This window comes from Alosa pseudoharengus, unplaced genomic scaffold (genome assembly GCF_046254945.1).
Source record: "Alosa pseudoharengus isolate Yale_2024_CS ecotype anadromous, Long Island Sound unplaced genomic scaffold, YU_APseudo_1.1 YU_APseudo_1.1_scf_8, whole genome shotgun sequence".
NCBI lineage: Eukaryota > Metazoa > Chordata > Actinopteri > Clupeiformes > Clupeidae > Alosa > Alosa pseudoharengus.
In genome coordinates this window covers 15,907,344-15,927,343 of record NW_027468870.1, presented here as the reverse complement: position 1 = coordinate 15,927,343, position 20,000 = coordinate 15,907,344, and the positions used below count along the sequence as shown (strand labels likewise).

The 20,000-nt window shown below is 45.6% G+C and overlaps 1 pseudogene; it reads left to right on the top strand.

Moving 5' to 3' along the window:
• Nucleotides 1-20,000, top strand: part of LOC143111515 (stAR-related lipid transfer protein 13-like) — a 33,690-nt pseudogene that overhangs the window by 4,080 nt on the left and 9,610 nt on the right.

The following is a 20,000-nucleotide window of genomic DNA, read 5'->3' as shown; positions in this document are numbered from 1 at the left end:
AGGATGAATTTCCTCCTATTTGTATTGTAAACAGTGTTAGTATATACAATCTCAGATAAGCCTGGGAAGTTTGTCTCTGCAGGGATCTTATACCTATTCAGTCTTCTTCTACACTTGACCTGACTATGATCTAAGACCCAATTTTTTATTAGTAGAACTATAACCACAGTAGTGCAGTGTTAATAGAAGTGTAAAACATAGAAATTTGTATAATCCCATAGAAATAGCTATGGCGGTATAGAAATTCTAGTGTTTGGAATTCAAAAAATGTCACTCCCCAAAACCAATTATTGGACACTTTGGGCGTTTGGAGGTGGGGAAGCAGGTCTAAAGTTTCTCTGTAATGAGAATACTTCAATGCTTTTCATACTCTGCATTCCTCTATTAAGCCTCTTGACCACTAACATTATATAGTTTGTCTGTAAAGAGAAACCTTAATGTATATCTAGAAACCTTAATGTATGTCACAGCAGTTCTCTTTGATTAAGATGTATATCATCAGAGATCTGATAACATTTCATTATAGCTGGTAACTGGGCGTACCACCAACTCCTTTTCCCTCTCTCTCTCTTTCTCTCTCTCTCTCTCTCTCTGGGATGAGGCTTTTTTTCCATGTCCGCCCCCGGCCCTTTGTCTTTCGTCTGATTGCGCAGGCCACAGCTATTCTGCTGGTATGTATATTTTCCCTCCAGCACTTGGGAAAAGGCTACACACACACACACACACACTGAGTCACAAATTTCCTTTTTGGCTGGAGGTATTCCGGAGAGGTGTGTGTTTTTGGCTGCTACTGAGTATGCAAGGCCGCACTGCTAGATCTCATTGGACCCTGGGCATTGGTCACATGACCGCAGGGAGGAGCCCCCAGTCGTTTCCCCCCAAGATAGCTACAGCTACAGTCCCAACTCGTTTGCTGAGGTGTATACCTGCTCTATCTCAGCTCACATCACAATACCAGCCACAGAAGCGTGTCGCTCTACAGAAGCTGATTGGTGCAGAGACCAAGAGAGAGGGAGACAGATTGGGATTGTGTCGGGGCATGTGCAGTTTGCGGTGCGCGCATGCCATTCTAGATCTACGTCGATGACACACACACACACACACACACACACACACACACACACCTCCCATCTCCCTGGCGCGGTTGAAGGAAAAGTGTGAGTGACGAGACTGATTCATGGAGACAGCGGAGAGAGAGACCCAGGCAGAGACGACGATGATGTCCCCGGAGGTCTTTGACGATGTGGAGGTGGACTTGGACTTGGACTTGGACTTGGACGAGGACATGGACTTGGCGGACACTGAGTGTCTGGGCAGCATGACCCCGGAGACTCAGGAGATCTACCTGCGGCTGGGTCACCACCGCAGACGTTCTGGGCTGCGCCTGGCCCGCATCATCGCCAGGCAGCAGCTCCTGAGGAAGATCATGCAAGGTACCGGACAGACAGATATAGACAGAGAGGAGTGGCAGAGAGGGACAGAGTTATCTACTGAGGACACATCGATACTTTAATACTCTTTATGTGAAGTATGGTGCAATCCAGACTGGTAATGTCAGTCTGTCAGTCGATTTGTGCAATTACTCCAAATCCTGCTGGCTTTGAATTCACAAATGCAATATATCCAAGGCATTTTTATGTCACTTTTATCACTGTGATGTGAGCTATTATGTGTGTCAACCATATGATTTGCACAGTTGCAGTGAAACTGAAATGAGCATTTTCCTGCCCTGCTTTGAAGGTGTCTGAGTCTGATCACTAAATGATACAGCTACAGCTGCTGTTCCTACTCATCTCGCACACATCTCATCTTCTGTCTGAGATAATTCTGGGAGAATTACCACTGAGAGACTGCTAATAGGCCATTTCCATTCTTCTATTTCCCTCATTGCCTGCTTTAATTCACACCTCAGGAGCATGATATTTATCTCAAATGTATGTTTGTAGTTCCACACTGTGAATTGTCTAGCAGCTCTAGACTACTTCTTGCTGTTTCTGTAGCCATGAAGAATGTGGATGACTGTGTCAGAGAATTGTGAAAGCAAAGACATGCCCCATCTTGACTCTGGTCTGTGCTTGCATGCGTAGCTTTGAAAGTTCAAAGTCAAAGTCAAAGTCAAAGTCTGCTTTATTGTCAATTTATTCACATGTCAAGACATACAAAGAGATCGAAACGTTTCCCACTATCCCACGGTGGAGACAAGACATATTTTACCAATTTGGTCCACAGACAAACATCAAAATCAAACAAAAATCAAGTAAACAATATAAAAAGTAAATAAGAAGGCACATATACAATGAAGAAATAAGAGCAGCAAAATTTGGGTTGAAATTGTGCAATTGTGCATACAGTAGACAGTCAACATAATAGTGCAAAAGTCAGGCCAATAAATGGCTGAGGTAGTTCTGTTTGACCTAAGTATGCAAGTGGCATAGTGGTGCAAGTTATGTAAGAGCAGCAGAAGTGTGTTCAGAAGTGTTTTCAGGACAACAGGACAAACGACAACAAGTTGCAAAGTGTGCAAGTGTGCAAGTGGAGTAGTGCAAGTGGAGTAGTGCAAGGCAGCCATTGTGGGTCCAAAGTCCAGGATGTTATGTAGCTGAGGGTGGAGGGGGGAGAGAGTTCAGCATCCTAACAGCCTGGTGTATAAAGCTGTTGGTGAGTCTGGTGGTGCGGGAGCGCAGGCTTCTGTACATCTTCCCAGAGGGCAGTAGATCAAACAAATTGTGAGCGGGGTGACTTGCATCACTCACAATTGTGGTCACCTTGCAGGTGAGGTGGGAGGTGTAAATGTCCTTCAGGGAGGGGAGTGAAGCACCAATAATCCTTCCAGCTGTGTTCACTATGCGCTGCAGGGCTTATGGGCTTAAGTTATTCACCTGTTGACGCTGCCCTGGAACAGACTAGCACCACGGGAGATTTTCAGAGCCACATTCTTCCCTGAGTAGCTGATGGAGTGTTTATCTTTGTGCACTTTGAGTCTTCTGTCTCTGCTGTTGAGTAACTGGCCTTAGGAACTCCCCTGCAGTAAATGTTAGCCCTCAGTCAACAGGTTACGAGGAAACCCTCCTCTCCTTCATGAAACAACTCATGTCACATCTGGACATTATTGCCAGATGGCAACATTGATAGATGGAATGAGGTGATGTAAACTTTGTACACACATATTGACTTCCAATTTAGAAAGGAGTGCCTCTATTTAACAAAGGCCTGCCATGTTTTATGGTGGATATAATTTAGTTAGGGACATTTAATTTAGAGGAATTAAGGGCTTGTTTTAACGTACAAACAGACCTTGTTTTGTAATTATGTAATTATTAGTACACTTACCCCCTTTATGTATTTTATCCATAACATGTACATTATATGTCAAGTTTATGTGGCTGGATGTATAGTTTTGCCTTCATGGCAACGCTCGGTCTAACCTCCTCGAGAGAATCTATGATATTGATACCATCTTCACATGAATTCCTAATCTGATAAAGTAAATACTGCCTCTGCCAAAACACATCCTCGTACTAGAGTAGGCGGAGAACTCCACCCTTGCTCCCATTTCTCCATGTGGTTGCCATAACAACTGCAATGCTGTTTGGTTGTCCTCCTCACCCTCCCCTCAATCAGAGAAAGATTTGCTTCCGATCTCTCAATACTTAACACAAACACGCACACACAGAGAGTGTGTTTGAGTATCTATGTTTGGACACTTTTGGATCTGTTGGCTACTGTAGATTGTAAGTCTAAGCTTCATACTGCTGACCACACCCAGCTGGCCATGGATCTCCTAATGGCTCTGTATGGGAATACATCTGGTAGTGTGTTCCAATGTCACAACTACTGACTCACTACTACTCTCACTACTGCTAAATAAACATTGCCTAATACAAATCTGTTTAATCTGTCAGTTTATTTACAAGTAGAATAAAGAAAGCAGGTGAATAGATGTGTGATTCAATCAGTAGCTGGTGCTATACAGGCAGTGCTATTGAGTCTGGAGTATATTTTTCATTAGACAAAAACTGTGAAAAGCACACAGAACACAGAAGAAAATATTGTGGCCCCAGGGCGACAGTGCTGCTGTGGCAGAGTACACTGTGTCTGGATATGTGTCATTCAGTGTCATCCAAAGAGTTCCGTGTCATCCCAACATTATTCATCTTTTAGGGAATGGATCCACCTCAACCATCTGTCTTCCAAATATGACTAGAGGGAGATTTATGTATGGACCTAATTCAAGCCAAAGCATACCAAAGACTATTTCACATTTTTGTCATGGTGCTTATAGTGTGTGCGGTTTGAGTGTGTCTGTGCGTGTTTGTGGGTGCGTGTATGTGAGAGAGAGAGAGAGAGAGAGAGAGAGAGAGAGAGAGAGAGAGAGAGAAAGAGAGAGAGTCTGTTGTGGTATACAGCTCAAGAGATCATTTTATTGGCAGACATGTAGCAAATCTATATGGCACTTTTATTTCTTTGTTTTCCTTGGCATTACATTGTGCGCATATACATATGTTAAGCCGTCCTTTCATGTATTTATTTATTTTTTGGCAGTGATGTACTGTGCTTTGGCAACTGCAAAAAAGCCTCCTGTTGAATTTCAGAGAGAGGTTATATTTACTGAAACAATTTCCCGTCTTACAGCTGCTGACAGAGCTCAATATGTGTGGAGAATGTGTGGAGCAATGAGCCTGAAATATCATGGATTCTTGACCAGCTTTGGCATGTAGACTATTGCTCAACTGTGAGTGTTTTGTGAGTCGGTCATGGGCAAGCTGTGATTCTGATTTGCTACCTAATGCAATATCTTTCATCAGATTCAGCTCTTTGTTTATTCAGCTCAAAGTCAGCCAGCCCTGTATTCCCATTTGTCACATCTTCATCTGCAGTATGTTATTGGAAGAAAAGACAAGAAAAAACAAAGAACCAAATCTTCAGAGTGCTCCCATTCTGAAGGGAATGGGAATGTTTGCCTGTTGATAACAGTTTGTTTGCTCTTCAGGTGAGCCATTGAGTTATTTGTTCACACCACTAAAGACTCTGCCAGGCCTGTCTGAAGATAAGTGTTGGTGAAAGGTTGATCTTTGGATGGTGACGAATGGCTCATGGCTCATTTCTTCTGCTCACTGCTTCCCCCTGTTGGTGTTAAAGAGTCACAGCTTGCGCTCACAGGGAGCACAGGGTATTTTCCCAAACTAACCTTTATTGTTTTGGCACAGTGTTTGGTCTGTCAAACTGTTCATTAAGCTGTGAAATTTCCTTTAATAAGTGGAGAGACTCTTTAGTCAAGGCTGAACTGTTGTCACCAGGGGAACAGGAGCAGGATTTTGGTAGGTGTTAGTGAGGTCCAACCAAAGGAGACTGAGATGGTGGGAGTTTACAATCCACCTCCTTTTTGGAGGGGTTAACCCTTTTACAATCCCCTCCATGTTTTTAATAGTTGAATTCTGTTCTTAAGGGCCTCCTCTCACCTCTCTCTGTCACAATTTTTGTATCTTTCTCTCTTTTTCTTTCATATTCCATTGCTATGTTTCTATGGTGCTGTCAGAACCCTCAGTGTCAGCATGTCACCTGCCAATGTGTCCGTGACCACAGAAGACACTCTAGTGACCGATTTCTCTTTGGGTTTCGAGTCATCCCTTCAGGCTAGTCCGTTGAAACCTATCATAGCTGATCATGACTCTAAGGTTATGATCAATCTACCATAACTTCATTTCTAACTATTTTTTTCATTTATTGGTCTCACTACTGTATGGTTTTCTCTCCAGATGTGTGTGTGTGTGTGTGTGTATGTGTGTGTGTGTGTGTGTGTGTGTGTGTGTGTGAGAGAGAAAGAGAGTGTGTGTGTGTGTGAGAGTGTGAGAGAGAGAGAGACACTTTGTTTATGTGTATATGTGCAATAGATCATAATGGGACCCTGGGGGTTTGGGAGACACACATGAAAATGAACAGCATGAACACATTGGGGCTCAGATGGGGTGGGGGCTCACAGCTCGCTATACATGATCCAGCTGTGCTGCACAGAGGAGGAGTTTGGAACATTTGAGACAGGAGGAGGGAAAGAGAAATAGAGAGAGAGAAATGTAGAAAGGGAGAGAAAGAGAGAGAGAGAGAAAGAAAGAGGCATATGGCAAGGGGAATGGGAAAGAGAAAGACATAGAGAGAGGGAAGGAGTGGAGTCAGGAAATATATTGCCATAATCAGAGAGAGACAGAGAACCATTAAGAGGCTGAGTAAAGAACTGACAGAAAAGTTCAGCCAGCTGCATAGCTACTTACGAGACAGGACTACATTCATCTATTTATGCCTGCAGGTATGTCATATTCCTTGGTTTTTACTAGTTTATGTATCTTTCTATTTAGGATATGCATATATGACCAAAGATGTCTGATATGATCTGCCTAGTGGCACTGAATGTCTAAGCTACTTTTGATGTTGTTATATTTGAGAATTGGCGTTGAACTCTAAGTGCCTACAGTTCTTGGCCGTGTCAGTCAGTGTGGGACTGAAATTAATGTTTGTCTTCACCTCACAAAGAATAAAATAAACATTTTGAGATTCTTCACAGTTTCAGGGAAAACAGTGTTTATATTTCATCACTCGGAATCAGGATAACATTTAAGGTTTTGTCCTTCTCAGAGTGCTACACTGTTTTCATCTTGACTTTTAAGGCTTACTGTACCTCCTACTGCTTCATGTCACTAAATATGTTTAAAAAGTAGCAATAATAACTATCACAATATCAATTCAGTTCTTTGAGAACATCATCTATACATTGTCAAACTAATTTCAGTTTCATGTATTGTACAGCAGAAAGATAGATAGAGAGAGAGAGAGAGAGAGAGAGAGAGAGAAGTCAAGATTCTCCCTTCCCAAAAACGGATGTCAAAGCACTTTAGCATGTGTGGGAAAATGGCCCGGGGCCAAAGAGTATGAGTGTTTATGCGGAGCTGCAGGGTCCGTCCAGGACTGTCCACATGGACTCTGTCTGATGGACTTAGCTGCCTGTTTAGTAGCCTGGGAGTCTGAGCAGGCTGGCTGGTGTGGGGACATCCATGCAGGTGTCTCCTCTCATGGACAGCTGAGGGTATTGTATGTGAGAGAGTGGTGGTAAGGAGATGGCGTTCACCCCACTTGCAGTTTCTAGTTATTTCCTATTTTGGCAGATCTTTATCTTAGTGGTCAGTATGCATATTTTGACCTTGCGAGGCTTACACAGAAGGGTGAAGGATTGTTTATTTCAAAGCATTAGTAGAGAAGAGCGTGTCCAGTACATTTGTGTGTTTCTGCGTGTAACTGTGTGTGTGTGTGTGTGTGTGTGTGTGTGTGTGTGTGTGTGTGTGTGTGTGTGTGTGTATGTGTGCGTGTGTGTGCACGCAGATGTGCGTGTGTGTCTATGTGCACGTGCCGGCAAGCGATTCTACTCTGATGTTTATGATTGCGATCCAAAGTGCTGTCTGTTGTTTTAAAACAATCACAAGTGATTTTCCACCTCTCGTCTTCAGTTCCCACCGTAGGAGCAGCATCCATGCCCAGCCTCTCCTATAGGCTCCTTCAAACCATGACCTCATGACCTCTACTGTTTACACACACACATCTGACCTCATTAGGGATCAGGCCATGGACATAAAAAGACACTTATACTCCAGTTAGTAGCTTTAGTTAGTAGGTTATAGTTTGTTTTTGCTTATGACTAATAGGATTTGTCTGTAGTCAACTGTTTGGATTGGGGCAATAGAAGGTTTCAGTGTTTTGTAAAAGGAATATCATGTAGCCTAGTGAAACCAGACAGTGCTTTTCGGATATCCACACATTGACTCCTGCTCTTGCTACTCTTTGGCTGAGCCACGGCTTTTATTGATGCTCTGATCTCGTCATACACCCACGAAGTCCCAGTGCTTGGTTAAGACTCTGCGCTCGGCATTGTCAATATCTTTCAATTTAGTCCAGGAAGCTTTAGCTCTGTCTCCTGGGGCAGCCGATATTAATTCCTGGCTGGAAGCTGAGTGGACAGGAAGTGGCTTAGTGACATGGGGGGCTTTGAGGCCCCTCGGGCTGCCGTGGGTCCCTTTCTCTCTGGCGTCGGCTCAAAGAGACGGAGGCAGGTAATAAGAGTGGGCCGAAGAGAGGGAGCAGGGTTCCAAGAGAGACAGAAAAAGACCTGAAAGAATCATGGCTGAGGAGGGAAGAAAGGGAGAGAAATTTCAGAGGAGAAAGACATCACCCACCCCCCCCCCGATTGGTGATATTTGAGGTCACAGAAAAGGAGTAAAACTTGGCCTATGTAAGTAAGCGACAGGCCCCTGGCTCTCTCTTTTTCTCTCTCTCTCTCCCTCTCTCCCTCTCTTTCTCTCCCTCTCCCTCTCTTTCCTCTCTCTCGCTCTTCTCTTTCTCTCAGGAGAATGCTTTTGATTTCGCCCTCTGCCCGCCTTTCAAACACCTTCAGTGACTCTGCCCGCCAGGCGGGAGACTCCTGCTGTGCCCTCTCATGGCGCGCTGCCTGTTGTCACGTCACGCCAGCCAGGAATGCTGGGGAGAGGTGGCACGGCGGTGCGGATGGAGGGATGGGGGAGGGAGGGGGCGTCGGGCCGCACTGCCCATGAACGAGGGGAAGGATTAGCGAGTGGCACCTTGTTGAGAGGGTTATTTGTCCGCGGGGGCAGCTTTGTGCTTTGCCCCCTGTCCCCCGAAAAAAAACGAATGAGGGAGAGGGAGGGAGTCGGGGTGGAGGTCCTCTCCTCTCCGAGAGATGCCAGGAGGGGCTCCCGGGTTAATTAAACCCCTCATTGCAGAGGAAAACAGATGGGGGGGGCCTGTTATTCCCACGGCACCGGAGGGCAGTGACTCAAGGACGCCTTTTGGCTCCAGCCCGCGGTGCTCCCCTCCTGTGCTTTTGGAGCGGCCCGGATGGAGCCTGTTTAATGTGCCGCAAAAAAGGCTCCCAGGGGTCTTTCTACCCCCCCCCCCCCACCACCACCACCACCCACCACCTCCAGCCCCAAGAATTACCCCCACCAAACCACACGCCGGGTTGTCTGAGGAAGGACAGAAAGAATGCCCCCTCCCAAAACAAAAACCTCTCTTCTCACTCTCTCAGAGCACCCACCACCGCCACCCACCCCTCTATGTGTTGGCAAAGCACAAATTGGAAGCAGAGGTTTGGGAGGGATGTGAAGGTGGTGAAGGATTGGTGAGGGGGGGGCTTTTGGATGCCGTCAATCTCCTCCATGATTCATTCTTCTTCATTACAAGCTGGCAGGTGAGGCATATAATAGTTATCAGCCCTGACACGGAAAGGGAGTAATGGAGTGTGGTGACATGTGGAAATGATGGTTTCGTGTCAGAGGAGGACTCAGATTTAAGTGTGGGGCAGGGGGGTGGAAAGAGGAGGAAAGGACGCAACAGCACAACACAGGGGCAGGAAGAAGGGGTTTTCACCCCATTTAATACCCCCATTATGTCACCCTAATCACTCCCACATGCAGCCCGAGCCACTGAGCACTTCTGACAGCTCACCGCCTGCTCAAGAGTTTTTCTGGAAGTCACCGACAGACTGCACTGGTAGCAAGTAGGCAGCGAGGTTTGGTTTGAGGCTGACCCAGGATCAGTCCCCAGTTTAACGGGTGCCTGAGAGGAGCAGAGGAAGCGCTGAAAGAGGGCTTCTGGTTTGGCAGATGAAGTGACATGCTCTGCTGCCTGTGGGAGAATGAAGGATTACAAGAAGCATGGTGCTGTATTAATGAGAGCAGATGTTTGTGTGTGTGTGTGTGTGTGTGTGTGTGTGTGTGTGTGTGTGTGTGCGTGTGCGTGTGTGTGTGCGTGTGTGTCTTTGTGTGTATGTGTGTGTGCGTGCATGTGTGTCTTTGTGTGTGTGTGTGTGTGTGAATGGGTGTGTGTGTTTGTGGAAGTTCAATGGGCCCAGGTTATCATCATCATCAGCGTGCCAAGTCTTTGCGTCACCAGGGCTGAGGAAGATGAGTACAGCTGGGACTGAGGCCTGTCTGTGTGATTGAGTGATTTCTAGGGACAACATCTGGATAGTGTGACAAAGAGAGAGAGAGAAAGAGAGAGAGAGGGAGGGAGGGGAGAGTGGCACAGAGACAAATAGATTGAATAAAATATTGAGAGGCAGACATGTTAAGGGACAGAAATCAGGAAAGTAGATGGAGAAAAAGAGATGGATGGATAAACAGACAGAAAGATAAAGTGTTCTGACACACTGACAGAGGAAGACGTAACGTTGGGAGGTAAACATGGTAAAAGGCCAGCTGACTCTGTCTGTCTGAGAGGCTCTGTATGTGAGTGAAGCAGCAGTCAAGTCAAGTCAAGTCAAGTTTATTTATATAGCACATTTCATACACAGAGGTCATTCAATGTGCTTTACATAAACAAAACCAAACAATAATAACAAATAAAAGCATAGAAGTGCAATATAGTCAAAGAATAGTTAAAAGGTAAAGATCATAATAAAAAGAAAACATAAAACACAAGGTAAAATCATTTAAAAATAAAGAATAATTAGTAAGCAAAAGCAAAGGCAAAAGTAGTAAAAAAAAGTAATAAAAGACAAGGTAGAATAATTATCAAGGCAGATTCAGAATTTGTAACTCGGCACAGTTAGCAGAAAGCATCTGAGAACAGTTTGGTCTTAAGTCTAGATTTAAAATTGGCTACAGTTGGGGCCTTTTTGATGTCATTCGGAAGTTGGTTCCACAGCTGAGCCGCATAGCAGCTAAAAGCTGCTTCACCATGTTTAGTTCTAACTGTAGGTTTTACTAGCAGGTTTTTCACCTGGGACCTGAGAGGACGAGAAGGTGTGTACTGCTGAAGCATGTCTGACAGGTATTTAGGTCCTGCTCCATTTACTGATTTATAAACAAGCAATAGTGCTTTAAAGTCAATTCTGTGACTTACTGGAAGCCAGTGCAGGGATTTAAGAATTGGAGTAATGTGGTCAGTTCTCTTCAGTTTTTGTTAGAATCCTAGCTGCTGCATTTTGTATCACCTGAAGCTGTTTAATAGTATTTTTAGGAAGGCCTGTGAACAGTCCATTGCAGTAATCAACCCTGCTGGAGATAAATGCATGAATAAGTTTTTCTAAGTCATGTTTTGACATCAGCCCTCTGAGTTTGGCAATATTTTTGAGGTGGTAAAAAGCTGATTTAGTTATCGCTTTCATGTGGCTGTTGAAATTTAGATCACTGTCAATTAATACACCAAGATTTTTAACAGTATCCTTTGCCTTCAACCCTTTTGTGTGCCCTATAGCATGGGATGAAAAACAGCCTGAGAAATGCTGATGAGGTGCTCAGTACCTTAGGTGGCACATGTTCTATGTGAGGCTAGCTGGAAGGATATGGACATCTAAAATGATTTGTTAGTGGAATTCTTCACCTGATTCTCTTTAACGGTACATACGGTCATTTGCAGAATCTCCATATTGCTTCCGATATCTGTTTAGATTTGCATTGTATTCATTCCTTTAGCAGACGTGTTTGGCCAGACTGACTGACTCACTAATAGGACAGTGCAGACATACAGGAGGACATTTTCATACTGTATGTATGCTGAGTATGCCCATTGCCTTTGGTCCAAATTTAAGCACTTCTCATTTCAACAGTCTCCGTCAGCTCAGTACAGCACACGGGGCCAGATCCGGCCATCCAGCAGCCTTCATAAGGCCCTCCCAGATACTCACATCCAGTTGTCTTTGACAATTATGTGTAATAAGCAATACCTAAATTATATGATAAATTGATTAAACCTAGCATTAAAACAAGCACGCTAGCACTCATTTTAACTAAATACTTGACTATCCCAGCCAGGCAATAAGTGGCTTTGTCGGTATCATTCATGGATAAAAACTTTAACATCTAATTGTGCATTCCTAATAGGATAAGTACACATTTGAATTCCCATGAACGCGCATCCCTAAGACCGGGCCTAGGTGTAAATTCCGTTTGTGCAGCCGACGTAAAAATCCATTCTAAAGCCTGGTCTTAACAAAGACCAACTTAGCAGTTAAGACTAGGCTTAGCAAATACCAGTTGGTGCAACCAGCTCCAAGCATCTTTTTATTGTTTCAGACGAGAACCTCTTGAGACATTAAACACATTTTTTAGCACTTATCTCCAAGTGCTGACAACAACAATGCAAAGAATTTTGTGTAGACGTTATAATTATTACGTGTGGTTAAGATTTCCCTCCGAATGTCTGGTTGCGCTCTGAAATGAAAAGGCCTCTGTAGGCAAGTGTAGAGTTTCTGCAGAAATCTTCCTGGAGCTCTTTGTCCTCGACAGACTTTGCTGTACGTGCTATTGTTGTGGTACTCGTAAAAAGAGAGACGGAGGGGTTTATGTAATCACTCACATGCTACTGGTCGCATCCTGTTTAGATGGAAATAGAAAGCCCTTGTCATCTCCTAGCTGGGCCATAATACAAAATTCAAAGTCATTAACTTCCCACTAAACAATAATTTTTTTACCCTCAAGTAGGATGTTGTTTCCATGGTCCTCCAGCCAAAAGTAAAGAGCAGTTTAAACAACACAGCCAAGGCACAAGAAGTATGACCTTAATGGATTGATTTCAAAACCACTAATTACAAAAGCTATTTCAAATTAAAATGCAAATTCAAGCTGCTCTGTCATAGGGATCTTGTATGGGATGGTCGTGACAAGTATTGTTGACATGAAGCTGTCTCAATCCATTTGACTTCCACCCTCACGCTTAGACTCTTAGTAACATGCTGTGACAGATAGTTGCCTTGTTGAATTGCACACTCCATGTTATTTGAAGTAATATCGCATATAAATGTATGGAAAAAAAACAGCGCATTATGTGTGGACTTGACACGGTGTCTTTTCTCGTCTTTTGTTTTGCAGAAATCGAGGCGAAGGAAGCATGCGATTGGTTGAGGGCCGCGGGGTTCCCACAGTACGCCCAGCTGTATGAAGGTAGGCCAGAGCTACTGCACACACACACACACACACACACACACACACACACACTGCGCTGCCTCCTCTGGTGCACGGGTGCCCTCAATGTGACCACGGCTACTCAAGTCCCTCTGGCAGAATCACAGATGCACAAAAACACACATGCATTCCATCAAACTCAATTTTACACCTACAACAGGCACTAAGGTGACGAAGGGGCAGGAAAAGCTTCCCTTTTAACAGGAAACCCTCAACTCATAAGGGGCCAGCAAGGAGGAAGGGGTGTGTGTGTGTGTGGGTTGCATCTGCTTTGCGTTTGCGAGTAAAAAAATGTCCTACTTTAAAGGAGCGAACAGACATAACAGATTGGATGGCAGAGTATCAAGTGTACACACACAGAGACACTCAAAGATAGCAGCAGGTAATATGGCCATTTCAGTAAGAATGAGGGAGGACAGGGTGAGCTTGTCTTGCATGAGGTGTGGTATTATAGTTGTACAAGTATAGCAAGGGCAGCAGGAGATAACATGTACAGTACACACACACACTCACACACACACACACACACACACACACACACAAAGGCGTGCCCACAGACACACACAAAATACCCAGCTGCATACTGACAGACTCACATATGCACTTAATAAAACATACACACACACACACACACACACACACAACGCACACCTTCCCACACACATGTTCACACACATAAAAACAATAGTACATTTCATTGCCAACCCCACCCCTCACAGACAAATGGACACTTGAAAACACCCAGCCAAACACACATACACACACTGACGTCTCCAGATCAAGCACAGCTGTGGGGTCAAGTGACAGTAGAAAATCAGGAATTTGTGGGTCTGATGGGATTTCCTACGCAGTGCTGGACAATCCAGTCATCCCATATGGTGCACAGTTGCTGTTCCTAAAACTCAAACTATCCACTGTGGTTATGCTTCATTGTGTCCTCCTAGCACTCTGTCTTTACACTATTATATAAGCATATTGTGATCTAAACTTTATGGCGTTACCATAAACATCTCCATCACATTATATCTGTACAATTACTGTAAGTAACTGTCAAACACCCTTTCCTCATTTGAATGATAGTTTGGGAGCAAAACCAAAGGGAGGGAGGGAGAGAGAGAGAGAGAGAGAGAGAGAGAGAGAGAGAGAGAGGGAGGGAGAGAAAGACAGGGGGTTGAGATATGGAAAGTGAAAGATTAAGAGGGTGTGACTGAATAAGGGAGAAAGAGAGAGAGAGAGGAAGAGAGAAAGATGGAGAGAGAGAGAGAGAGAGAGAGAGAGAGAGAGAATGAACACCACATTTACACAGCTGTGTGCTCTCAGTCGAGGACTCCGCTTCATTTTTCCCCCTCTCTCCTCGTCTCTCCGCTCGGGAGCCACGGAGGAGGTGAGCTATTTGCAGACGAGCGTTTGTGGTGGCGGGGAGGAGGTCATGGGAAAGGGGCCCGGTCTTATCTCCGCATGGAAAACTCAGGCCCTGCCCTCCGTCTTCTGCCTGGGCTAGCGCAGGGGTTACAGGGGTCGAGGGACTGAGTGAGGAGAATTCATCAGAATGCTTCATTCCCCCCTTTGTTTCAATTTGTTTATTTATTTACACCAGTGTGGTTTTTTTTGGGAGGTATGAAGTTAAATGCATCTCGTTCGTGTAAGAATAGGTGTGTCTTATATTCTCTGATATCTTATATCTCTATGTATCTGTATGTAAATTTGTGAGGAGATGCTTTAGCTTCATGTGAAGAAATATTCTATGAAATGAGTGAATGGCATTTAGCAGATGCTTTTATTCAAAGCAACAGGGATTTGCATCGTCAGGTTTAGGTTGTGAACCCGGGCCGACTATTTCTCCACCAGCAGCTTGCTTTTTTCATGATCAGACAAAAGCCATAGGACTCATTATGAAGGTTCAATATGAAGATATGAAGATTATGCCGAAATGAGCATGACAACATTAGCCAAAATTGACACTTTCATGACAGTTTAGTTTAGTTGTCAGTTGTTATAATTGTTATAATTGCAGCGTTAGTGCAGGCGGTGTGCTTACTGTTCTTACTCTTTTCAGCATCTCAAAGGTTTGTTTTGAAAGGGTGGCAAGAAACTGTGGCACACTTTAAACCACCCTCAGTAACACATAGTCACACACCGCTACCGCACGAGAATTAGTACATACCTCGCACATGCCACATCTTGTTTGTTACTGAATACCCTATGAAACCCCCACTGTCTCATGTGTGCATCTGTGTAATGAATACCTGCTTCTGAAACGCAGCCCTGGTGATCTGTTTTCTATGTCCCTGTCTATCCTCCCACAGACTCCCAGTTTCCCATCGACATATCGGCTGTCAAAAGGGACCACGACTTCCTGGACAAAGACCTTGTGGAGCCCCTGTGCCGGTAAGGGACTGAACCGGCCTTTACGAGCTTGATGACAAACAGGCGTGCAATGGATCCGCTGTCCTGTGGGGATGCCTGGTGGATATGGTGGTGGCATGTGTGGGTCAGTTCTGTCCCATGTTGCATTGCGGGTGTTTTGGGAAAAGTCAGAAGGGCTCTCCTCCCCACAGAGACCTCCAGGTGCAGCAAATGTAGAAGAGTAAAAGAATCGATGAATTGTTGACTGACAGGAGTCAGGGCCTGTAAGGAGTTGGGATGCCAAGCCTCTATTAAAGTAGTCGAACTGACAGTGGGCGTCAAACAGAATTTCTATTTGATTCTGCCAACCACATGTTAAAGCTGCACATTAGCCGTGATTTGATTAGCAGATTAGCTAGCAGATTAGCAATTCGTTTATTAGAGGATAACCCCTTGAGATGGACATCTCATTTTCGAGGGGGTCCTCAGAGTAACACAAAACACTTACACACTCACACATACTAAAGCTCTTCCTCACAACCAACCACCCCAGCCTGTCCCACCACTGTCCAAAGCATATTCACATAATCAGTATGGTAAGATAGGAAGATATTACAGGAGAGAACCATATTTAGAAAACAGTTAAGAATGGATAGGAAAGTGGTTAGCAATAATGGAGTGAGTAATGAGACTGAAACGAATGAGCGAGTCTCCTGCTCGTCTCAGGGGCCGCTCTGATCTCCGACGTGTCCCGTCCATCTGTCTCCCCACGAGAGGCTGCGTGAAAACTGTGTCCCGGGCCCCTTAGCAGCACCACCACCCCCCTCCACCCCCCCCCCCCCTTACCCTGGGGCAAACTCCACCTCTGTAGATCCCTGTCTCGCGCATCCTCTATAAACCAGTGTCCCTTGGCCCCTTTGATCCCTGTGCTGTCTGTGCCCTCTGCTCTCTAAAGTGGGATTCAAAGGCCAGGGCAGCCTCGGAGAGCCTGGGGTGGTGGGGTGGGGTGGGGTGGGGTGGTTGGGGGGGGGGGTTCTGAGGGAGAGACCAACAGATGGCCGTGTGTGTCCGTGTTTTAGGCTGAAGGGCCCGACAGCGGTAGATGTGAGCTTTTACAGCAGGTTCTCTGTCCCTCTTGGGCTCTGTGGCTCATGCGGTCCCAGTCTGTTGCTATGAGGAGCTCTGCTTATGCTCTGCTTTGGTCGTTTACCTTGTGGTCAGGGTTTGATGTTTGTAAATATTCCTAATGAGATAAAATGAGCTGTTATGTTGTGGTGCAATTAAAAGTGCAGTCAGCGATTGTGCAGGAAGTTACATTTGTTTATGTTTATGTGTTATATGTTTAAATTCATTACCACACGCTTTTGTCCAAAACAGCGTAGATTATATTTTAACCAAGGACCAAATGAAGCACAAGTTTCCAGTTTTCGGAGCCTGGGCTGCCTACAAAGACCAGTTGTCTTTACAGTGTACTCACAGAATGGGCAGCTAGCAGTCGTGAGGAGAATTGCTGAATGTGACAAAAAAATGTATGGGCTTGAAATCGTGTACGATTGCTGACTGCACCTTTAAGTGTCATTGGGTAAAAATGGTCAAGCCTTTGCTGTTCTCCTTCAGTGGTCCCTTTTCTGAACAGTCTCTTCATCCGAAGCTGTCTTGGTCTTTTCACCGTTTCTTCTCTCAGTTTTTCTCCAATGTTGACATTTTTTCCATTTAGTTATTTCCTTTGTCGTCTTTCACCCACTTTTTCTTTTTGTCACCATTTTCTAGTCCCCTATGTTTTGATTTTCATTCTCCTCTTTCTTTCATGCGCATTTTCTTTCTTTCTTTCTTTTTTCTTTCTCTCTGTCTTGCCCTTTTCTACACTTTTCCCTCTCTCTGTGTCCCCTCTCTTAATGACACTAATGACAGTATTAGTAGGATCTGACAGCTTTACTGTCAGAGAAAACACAACCCCCCCCCCCCACACACACACACACACACACACACTTCACCCCCTCACTAGAGCAGTGCCTGGATTCTCACACACACACACAGCTTTTATGTGGCAACACTTTAATTCTCCGTACTTACTGATGCCTAGTCAAGTTGGGTCATGCTCTGACAGATTCGCATGCCAGGGAAACTCAGGGGAATTCTTCTGCATGTAGTGTCAGTGGAGAAAGAATAGAAACACATATCTGAATGAAGAGTGCAGGGAAAAATGGGAGATTTTTTTATTTAGGACAGACGTGGAGAGATATTGCCGTTTTTGCTAAATGGAATGGCAGTGGTATGTGCTGGTCTTGCAGTCAGTGTTATTTGTCTGGGCATCCAGCACATGTTTAGTGTCTCCTGGCACCCTTGTGATAGCGGTGTGACCCCAGCTGGTGGCCTGTGTGTGTGTGTGTGTGTGTGTGTGTGTGTGTGTGTGTGTGTGTGTGTGTGTGTGTGTGAGTGTGTGTGTGTGTGTGTGTGTGTGTGTGTGTGCCGAGTCCCTGTGGTGAAGATCAGACAGATGAGAGTTTAAGAGGTGCTTTAAGATCACATCAAAGACTCACAGGAAGAGGATCTCTGTCTTTCTGTCTGTCTCACTTGCATGCTTTCATTCCCCTTTGCTCCCTCTCTTCTCTCTCTCTCTCTCTCTCTCTCTCTCTCTCTCTGTCGCTCTCTCTCACACCCACCCATGTATACACTCTTTCTCTCTCTCTTTCTCTGTCTCAGTTTCAGTCCCACCTTCATCTCTTGAGTGTTTTCGTGCATCTTTTCCCCCGAACCCTTGCGTGGGAAGACCTCAGCCTTAAGGATTATAATGCTAGAACAGCACAGCCAATCAGATGTGTGTTTGTTTGTTTTTTGAGAAAATGGACTGCTCTAGGCGATTAGAGAGGAGAGAGTGTGTGGGTAGTAGAGAACCTGTGTGGTGCTGACCTAAGGACTGTGTCTGCTCTAGGCGGCTCAACACGCTGAACAAGTGTGCCTCCATGAAACTGGACGTCAGCCTCCCCAAGAAGAGAGTGAGTAGAACTTTACCACATATACTGATGATCAGTGGTTAGTGTATTTAGTTTTGATGTTCTTTGTTGGTATTATGTCCTGTATTTAATCACCAAAAACAAACTAAAATGATTTAGAATATTAAATCTGTTTTGTTTGTTCAGTTTGTTCAGTCCCATATTAAATGAGGTGTGTGATGTGTAGTACGGTGGGCTTAGATAAGTTAATTTGACCATTGTTATTTCTTTATTCATCTTGAAAAGTAACACTTGAGCATCTCTGCAGGAATGTGACCTATTGTGACCTGACTTTTGACTTTGATCTTATTTTCACCGTAGCCTACTATGTCTCTTTACTCATTCAGAGCAAGTGTAACGTTTTATATTAAGAATTCCTTGACAGACATTAATAATGTATAGTCCTTAACATATACATATTGCTGTAACTACTGCAATTAATATTACTTCATATATATTTTTCTGATGTATTTTAACAATTGTGTAGCATAGTAGGATTTCTACTACTTCTATCATATTGTTTAATATTACTAAAGCCAGCGAGTTGTTTATGGTAATAGTATACTTACTGATGTCAATGTTACTAAAATAATGGAACAATTATAGTTTGTTATGTAATGTTATTTGAACATATCAAACTATATAAGTAGTATAAAGAGTATAAATTTGTAGTGGTATAAAAAATGTAGTGGTCTAGACTAGGGAGCGCTGGTATCTGGAACTAGTTGGGTATGTTTCAAGCTGAACTTCTGGTTGTGTGTGTCTCTGCCAGAGCGAAGACTCCGATGAGGACGACCTGCTGGCGATTAGCAACCGATGGACATTTGAGCCGAGCAGCCGTCGCTGGTCCCGCCTGCATGACATCGACCTCCTCCTGGGCAGCGACCCTCAGCGGCGGAGCCTGTCGGACGGCGGCAGCGGCAGCGGCGTGGACGGCGGCGACGGCATGGGCTCGGGCATGCGGCCCACGGTGAGCAGCGAGAGCGTGCTGACGGACCTGAGCGAGCCCGAGGTGTGCTCGCTGCACAGCGAGGACTCGGCCTCCGTGCTCATGCCGGACTCGCTCTCCCTGACGCCGTCGCCGGGCGCCTACTGCGCTCACGCGTCCCAGCAGTCGCCGGGCGACTTCCCGCACTACCACTCCCTGCCGGCGAAGGTCGGCGGCAGCAGTGGCGGCAGCGGCGGCGGGGGCAGTCGTCACGGGCGCACGCGGGCCAAGGACTTCATGCGGCGTATGGAGACGCTGCGCTCGTGGGGCAGCTCACTGGGCCGGCCTGACCGGCGCTCGCTGGTCATCAGCGGACCCGTTCTGCAGCGAGAGCCGGACGCTCTGCGGACGCTGCGCTGCGTCCAGATCGCCGACGGCGAGGAGCTCCCCCTCCCGCCGCTCTACAGCACCATGCCGCGTCTCCGGCACCGCAGCACGCCGGTCAGCGGCTGCGGGGCCACTGCGCGGTCTCCCACCGATGACGACCTCGTTGACCGTTCAGAGAGCACCGCCGGCGGTGCGGATGACACCGCTGGTGTCTCCGAGGGCAACAGTGTGGCTGAGCTGCTGCCCACGCAGACGGACCTGCTCAGCAAGCGTGGGGGCGTCTACCTGGAGGGCATGGATGTGCTCTCGACTGGACATGAACACGCTGAACCGACCGAGGACCGGAACAACACCAGCACTAGCCCCAACACCAGCACTAGCCCC